Genomic DNA, 8592 nt, shown 5'->3' on the forward strand with positions numbered 1-8592 from the left:
GCAGCCTCCGCCCACGAAGGGACTTCCTAGTGTGTGGAAACCTTTCCTCCTTCACAGCTCCCTCCCACTGGGGCAGGTCCTGTCCCTATTCTTTTGTCTCTGTTATTTCTTTTTTCTTTTGCCCTACCCAAGTACGTGGGGAGTTTCTTGCCTTTTGGGAGGTCTGACGTCTTCTGCCAGCATTCAGTGGGTGTTCTGTAGGAGCAGTTCCACGTGTAGATTTATTTCTAATGTATCTGTGGGAAGGAAGGTGATCTCCGCGTCTTACTCTTCCACCATCTTGTCCCAACCAGCCGCTGGATGTGATTTTAACCAGGCTTTTTTTTAAACTTTCTCTTTCTGATATCTCATTATTAGAGAATTTAACAGAAATGTAACAAATTTCTGTATATTAATTGTGTATCCTGCAACCTTGCTGAATTAACTTAATAATTCTAATAGTTTTTGAATGGAGACTTTAGGATTCTCTATATAAAGTATCACATCATCCCCAAATACTGACAGTTTTACCTCTTCACATCCCTTTGGATAAATTTTATTTCTTTTTCTTGTTTGATTGCTATGACTAGGACTCCTAATACTATGTTATATAGAAGTAGTGAGAGTGGGAATCCTTGTTTTGTTCCTGAAGTTCACAGGAAGACTTTCAGCTTTTCACTGTTGAGTATCTTATTGGTTGTGGGTTTGTCATAAATGACCTTTATTATGTTTCCTCTATACACATATTGATGAAAGTCTTTATCATTAATGGATGTTGGATTTTGTCAAATGTTTTCCTAGGTCTATTGAGATGATCATGTATTTTTGTCTTTCCTTTTGTAATATAGTGTATCACATTGATTGATTTGCATATGTTGAACCATTCTTGTGACCCTGGAATAAATCCAACTTGACCATCATGTATGATAATTTTATATATTGTTAGATTAAGTTTGCTAATATTTTGTTGAGAATTGTTGCATCTATATTCGTCAAAGATGTAGGCCTGTAATTTTCTTCTTTTGTAGTGTCTATATCTGTCTTTGGTATCAAGATTATTGTGGCCTCATAGAATAAATTTGCAAGTGTTCCCTCCTCTTCAATTTTTTGGAATAGCTTGAGAAGGGTAGTTATAAGTTCTTTGTATATTTGGTAGAATTCCCCAGTGAAGCCATCCAGTCCTGGACATCTGTTTGCAGTGATTTTTTTTTTTTTTTCAAATTACAGATTATATTTCACTTCTAGTGATCGGTCTGTTCAGTTTATCTTTTTCTTCTTCACTCAGTCTTGGGAAGCTGTGTGTACCTTGAAATTTGTCCATTTCTTCCAGGTTGACCAATTTGTTGGCATAACAGTTTATAGTATTCTTTTATGATTTGTGTGTGTGTGTGTGTATTTCTGTGGTGTCAGTTGTTATTTCTCCTCATTCATGTCTTAATTTGTTTATGTAGGTCCTCTCTCTTTGCTTCTTGGTGAGCCTGGCTAGAGGTGTGTTAATTTTTTTTACCTTAAAAAAAAAAAAAGCTCTTGGTTTTATTGATCTTTGATTATTTTCTATCTCTATTCTATTTCTTATCTCTCTCATCTTTATCATTTCCTTCCCTCTGCTGACTTTGGATTTCATTTGTTTTTCTTTTCCTAATTCTTTAAAGTGGCAGGGTAGGATATTTATTTGATATTTTTCTTGTTTCTTGAGGAAGGCCTGTATTGCAATGAAGTTCTCTCTTAAAACTCTTTTTGCTGCATCCCATAGATTTTGTAAATTTGTGTTTTCATTGTTGTTTGTCTCTAATTAATTTCTGATTTCTCTTTTGATTTTATCATTGACCTATTGTTTTTTTAGTGGCATGTTGTTAAGTCTCCATATGTTCTTTCTTCTCCCTTTTTTCTTTCTGTAGTTGATTTCCAGTTTAATACAGCTAGGGTCAGAAAAGATGCTTGAGGATTAACCAAGATGGCGGAGTAGAAGGACGTGCTCTCACTCCCTCTTGCGAGAGCACCAGAATCAAAACTGGCTGCTGGACAATCATTGACAGGAAGAACCTGGACTTCACCAAGGAGGATACCCCGCGTCCAAGGACAGAGGAGAAGCCACAGTGAGACGGTAGGAGGGGCGCAATCAGAATAAAATCAAATCCCATAACTGCTGGGTGGGTGACTCACAGACTGGCAAACACTTATACCACAGAAGTCCACCCACTGGAGTGAAGGTTCTGAGCCCCACGTCAGGCTTCCCAACCTGGGGGTCCGGCTACGGAAGGAGGAATTCCTAGAGAATCAGACTTTGAAGCCTAGTGGGAATTGATTGCAGGACTTTGACAGGACTGGGGGAAACAGAGACCCCACTCTTGGAGGGCACACACAAAGTAATGTGTGCATCAGGACCGAGGGGAAGGAGCAGTGACCCTGGGGGAGACTGAACCAGACCTACCTTCTGGTGTTGGGGGGTCTCCTGCAGAGGCGAGTGGTGGCTCTGTTTCACCGTGGGGATAAGGACACTGGCAGCCGAGGTTCTGGGAAGTTCTCCTTGCCCTGAGCCCTCCCAGAGTCTGCCATTAACCACACCAAAGAGCACGGGTAGGCTCCAGTGTTGGGTTGCCTCAGGCAAAACAAACAACAGGGAGGGAACCCAGCCGCACCCATCAACAGTCAAGTGGATTAAGGTTTTACTGAGCTCTGACCACCACAGCAACAGGGAGGGAACCCATCCCCACCCATCAACAGTCAAGTGGATTAAGGTTTTAATGAGCTCTGACCGCCACAGCAACAGTCAGCTCTACCCACCACCAGAGCCTACCATCAAGCCTCTTAGATAGCCTCAACCACCAGAGGGCAGAGAGCAGAAGCAAGAAAAACTACAATCCTGCAGCCTGTGGACCAAAAACCACAGTTACAGAAAGATAGACAAGATGAAAAGGCAGAGGGCTATGTACCAGATGAAGGAACAAGAAAAAACCCCAGAAAAACAACTAAATGAAGTGGAGATAGGCAACCTTCCAGAGAAAGAATTCAGAATAATGATAGTGAAGATGATCCAGGACCTCGGAATAAGAATGGAGGCAAAGATTGAGAAGATGCAAGAAATGATTAACAAAGACCCAGAAGAATTAAAGAACAAACAAACAGAGATGACCAATACAATAACTGAAATGAAAACTACACTAGAAGGAATCAATAGCAGAATAACTGAGGCAGAAGAACGGATAAGTGACCTGGAAGAGAGAATGGTGGAATTCACTGCTGCAGAACAGACTAAAGAAAAAAGAATGAAAAGAAATGAAGACAGCCTAAGAGACCTCTGGGACAACATTAAACGCAACAACATTCGCATTATAGGGGTCCCAGAAGGAGAAGAGAGAGAGAAAGGACCAGAGAAAATATTTGAAGAGATTATAGTCGAAAACTTCCCTAACATGGGAAAGGAAATAGCCACCCAAGTCCAGGAAGCGCAGAGAGTCCCATACAGAATAAACCCAAGGAGAAACATGCCGAGACACATAGTAATCAAAGTGGCAAAAATTAAAGACAAAGAAAAATTATTGAAAGCAGCAAGGGAAAAACGACAAATAACATACAAGGGAACTCCCATAAGGTTAACAGCTGATTTCTTAGCAGAAACTCTGCAAGCCAGAAGGGAGTGGCATGATATACTTAAAGTGATGAAAGGGAAGAACCTACAACCAAGATTACTCTACCCGGCAAGGATCTCATTTAGATTTGATGGAGAAATCAAAAGCTTTACAGACAAGCAAAAGCTAAGAGAATTCAGCACCATCAAACCAGCTCTACAACAAATGCTAAAGGAAATTCTCTAAGTGGGAAACACAAGAGAAGAAAAGGACCTACAAAAACAAACCCAAAACAATTAAGAAAATGGTCATAGGAACATACATATAGATAATTACCTTAAACGTGAATGGATTAAACGCCCCAACCAAAAGACATAGACTGGCTGAATGGATACAAAAACAGGACCCATATATATGCTGTCTACAAGAGACCCACTTTAGACCTAGGGACACATACAGACTGAAAGTGAGGGGATGGAAAAAGATATTCCATGCAAATGGAAATCAAAAGAAAGCTGGAGTAGCTATACTCATATCAGATAAAATAGACTTTAAAATAAAGAATGTTACAAGAGACAAGGAAGGACACTACATAATGATCCAGGGATCAATCCAAGAAGAAGATATAACAATTATAAATATATATGCACCCAACATAGGAGCACCTCAATACATAAGGCAACTGCTAACAGCTATAAAAGAGGAAATCGACAGTAACACAATAATAGTGGGGGACTTTAACACTTCACTTACACCAATGGACAGATCATCCAAAATGAAAATAAATAAGGAAACAGAAGCTTTAAATGACACAATAGACCAGATAGATTTAATTGATATATATAGGACATTCCATCCAAAAACAGCAGATTACACGTTCTTCTCAAGTGCGCACGGAACATTCTCCAAGATAGATCACATCTTGGGTCACAAATCAAGCCTCAGTAAATTTAAGAAAATTGAAAGCATACCAAGCATCTTTTCTGACCACAACGCTATGAGATTAGAAATGAATTACAGGGAAAAAAACGTAAAAAAGACAAACACATGGAGGCTAAACAATATGTTACTAAATAACCAAGAGATCACTGAAGAAATCAAAGAGGAAATAAAAAAATACCTAGAGACAAATGACAATGAAAACACGACGACCCAAAACCTATGGGATGCAGCAAAAGCGGTTCTAAGAGGGAAGTTTATAGCTATACAAGCCTACCTAAAGAAACAAGAAAAATCTCAAGTAAACAATCTAACCTTACACCTAAAGAAACTAGAGACAGAAGAACAAACAAAACCCAAAGTTAGCAGAAGGAAAGAAATCATAAAGATCAGAGCAGAAATAAATGAGATAGAAACAAAGAAAACAATAGCAAAGATCAATAAAACTAAAAGTTGGTTCTTTGAGAAGGTAAACAAAATTGATAAGCCATTAGGCAGACTCATCAAGAAAAAGAGGGAGAGGACTCAAATCAATAAAATCAGAAATGAAAAAGGAGAAGTTACAACAGACACTGCAGAAATACAAAACATCCTGAGACTACTATAAGCAACTTTATGCCAATAAAATGGACAACCTGGAAGAACTGGACAAATTCTTAGAAAGGTATAACCTTCCAAGACTGAATCAGGAAGAAACAGAAAATATGAACAGACCAATCACAAGTAATGAAATTGAAACTGTGATTAAAAATCTTCCAACAAACAAAAGTCCAGGACCAGATGGCTTCACCGGTGAATTCTATCAAACATTTAGAGAAGAGCTAACACCCATCCTTCTCAAACTCTTCCAAAAAATTGCAGAGGAAGGAACACTCCCAAACTCATTCTATGAGGCCACCATCACCCTGATACCAAAACCAGACAAAGACACTACAAAAAAAGAAAATTACAGACCAATATCACTGATGAATATAGATGCAAAAATCCTCAACAAAATACTAGCAAACAGAATCCAACAACACATTAAAAGGATCATACACCACGATCAAGTGGGATTTATCCCAAGGATGCAAGGATTCTTCAATATACGCAAATCAATCAATGTGATACACCATATTAACAAATTGAAGAATAAAAACCATATGATCATCTCAATAGATGCAGAAAAAGCTTTTGACAAAATTCAACACCCATTTATGATAAAAACTCTCCAGAAAGTGGGCATAGAGGGAACCTACCTCAACATCATAAAGGCCATATATGACAAACCCACAGCAAACATCATTCTCAATGGTGAAAAACTGAAAGCATTTCCTCTAAGATCAGGAACGAGACAAGGATGTCCACTCTCACCACTATTATTCAACATAGTGCTGGAAGTCCTAGCCACAGCAATCAGAGAAGAAAAAGAAATAAAAGGAATACAAATTGGAAAAGAGGAAGTAAAACTGTCACTGTTTGCAGATGACATGATACTATACGTAGAGAATCCTAAAACTGCCACCAGAAAACTGCTAGAGCTAATTAATGAATATGGTAAAGTTGCAGGATACAAAATGAATGCACAGAAATCTCTTGCATTCCTATACACTAATGATGAAAAATCTGAAAGAGAAATTATGGAGACACTCCCATTTACCATTGCAACAAAAAGAATAAAATACCTAGGAATAAACCTACCTAGGGAGACAAAAGACCTGTATGCAGAAAACTATAAGACACTGATGAAAGAAATTAAAGATGATACCAACAGATGGAGAGATATACCATGTTCTTGGATTGGAAGAATCAACATTGTGAAAATGAGTATACTACCCAAAGCAATCTACAGATTCAATGCAATCCCTATCAAATTACCAATGGCATTTTTTACAGAGGTAGAACAAATCATCTTAAAATTTGTATGGAGACACCAAAGACCCCGAATAGCCAAAGCAGTCTTGAGGCAAAAAAATGGAGCTGGAGGAATCAGACTCCCTGACTTCAGACTATACTACAAAGCTACAGTAATCAAGACAATATGGTACTGGCACAAAAACAGAAACATAGATCAATGGAACAAGATAGAAAGCCCAGAGATTAACCCACACACCTATGGTCAACTAATCTATGACAAAGGAGGCAAAGATATACAATGGAGAAAAGACAGTCTCTTCAATAAGTGGTGCTGGGAAAACTGGACAGCTACATGTAAAAGAATGAAATTAGAATACTCCCTAACACCATACACAAAAATAAACTCAAAATGGATTAGAGACCTAAATATAAGACTGGACACTGTAAAACTCTTAGAGGAAAACATAGGAAGAACACTCTTTGACATAAATCACAGCAAGATCTTTTTTGATCCACCTCCTAGAGTAATGGAAATAAAAACAAAAATAAACAAGTGGGACCTAATGAAACTTCAAAGCTTTTGCACAGCAAAGGAAACCATAAACAAGACGAAAAGACAACCCTCAGAATGGGAGAAAATATTTGCAAATGAATCAACGGACAAAGGATTAATCTCCAAAATATATAAACAGCTCATTCAGCTCAATATCAAAGAAACAAACACCCCAATCCAAAAATGGGCAGAAGACCTAAATAGACATTTCTCCAAAGAAGACATACAGACGGCCACGAAGCACATGAAAAGCTGTTCAACATCACTAATTATTAGAGAAATGCAAATCAAAACTACAATGAGGTATCACCTCACTCCTGTTAGGATGGGCATCATCAGAAAATCTACAAACAACAAATGCTGGAGAGGGTGTGGAGAAAAGGGAACCCTCTTGCACTGTTGGTGGGAATGTAACTTGATACAGCCACTATGGAGAACAGTATGGAGGTTCCTGAAAAAACTAAAAATAGAATTACCATATGACCCAGCAATCCCACTACTGGGCATATACACAGAGAAAACCGTAATTCAAAAAGACACATGCACCCGAATGTTCATTGCAGCACTATTTACAATAGCCAGGTCATGGAAGCAACCTAAATGCCCATCAACAGACGAATGGATAAAGAAGTTGTGGTACATATATACAATGGAATATTACTCAGCCATAAAAAGGAACGAAATTGAGTCATTTGTTGAGACGTGGATGGATCTAGAGACTGTCATACAGAGTGAAGTAAGTCAGAAAGAGAAAAACAAATATCATATATTAATGCATGTATGTGGAACCTAGAAAAATGGTACAGATGAGCCAGTTTGCAGGGCAGAAGTTGAGACACAGATGTAGAGAATGGACATATGGACACCAAGGGGGGAAAACTGCGGTGAGGTGGGGATGGTGGTGTGCTGAATTGGGCGATTGGGATTGACATGTATACACTGATATGTATAAAATTGACACCTAATAAGAACCTGCAGTATAAAAAAACAAACAAAACAACTAATACTAAACTTTCATTGGGTTATTTGTATGGAAATATGTTAATATAAATGTTTCAGACATTACATGAAATTTCTAAAAATCTTATATTTGTATTTGTATGGAAATATGTATGGAAATATGTTAATATAAATGTTTCAGACATTACATGAAATTTCTAAAAATCTTATATGTTCTGGTATAATGTTATAAGTTATAATCCTAGTTATTACTTTAAAATGTATATCTCAGAAATAACTAATTTTCTTGTCTACTGCATTATTATGAACTTTCATCAAATCTTTTACCGTGGTCATTTTTAAGTCTTTTGTCATTTACAGACAGTTCTGGGTGTACTCTGATGATTTTGCAAATATGTTCCTATAAAAGGGTTTCATCTTCAAGAAATTCATGGAAAAGACTCTGACAAGTACAGGTTTCTGGTAACTGACTGTACTGCTGAACTGAATGAATAAGCATTTTCAGAACTCTGATGAAAAACTGATGAACTCATAAAAGTGCTAACAAAAGATCAAGATGAAAAAAAACAATTAATTACATGGGACTGAGTGAACAGATGACGATGAGTATAATTTTTGTGACTTTCTGTCTGAATTTAAAAAAAAAAAAAAATCCCACAAGGACTCAGAGGCAAAGAATATACAAATCAATTTTCACTGCAAAGTAAAGGAGCTGTTACAGTGGAGGATTACTGGACTGAATGTCAATATTATGAC

The sequence above is a fragment of the Balaenoptera physalus genome, assembly GCF_965194825.1.
Source record: "Balaenoptera physalus genome assembly, chromosome: 13".
In the NCBI taxonomy this organism is placed as follows: Eukaryota; Metazoa; Chordata; class Mammalia; order Artiodactyla; family Balaenopteridae; genus Balaenoptera; species Balaenoptera physalus.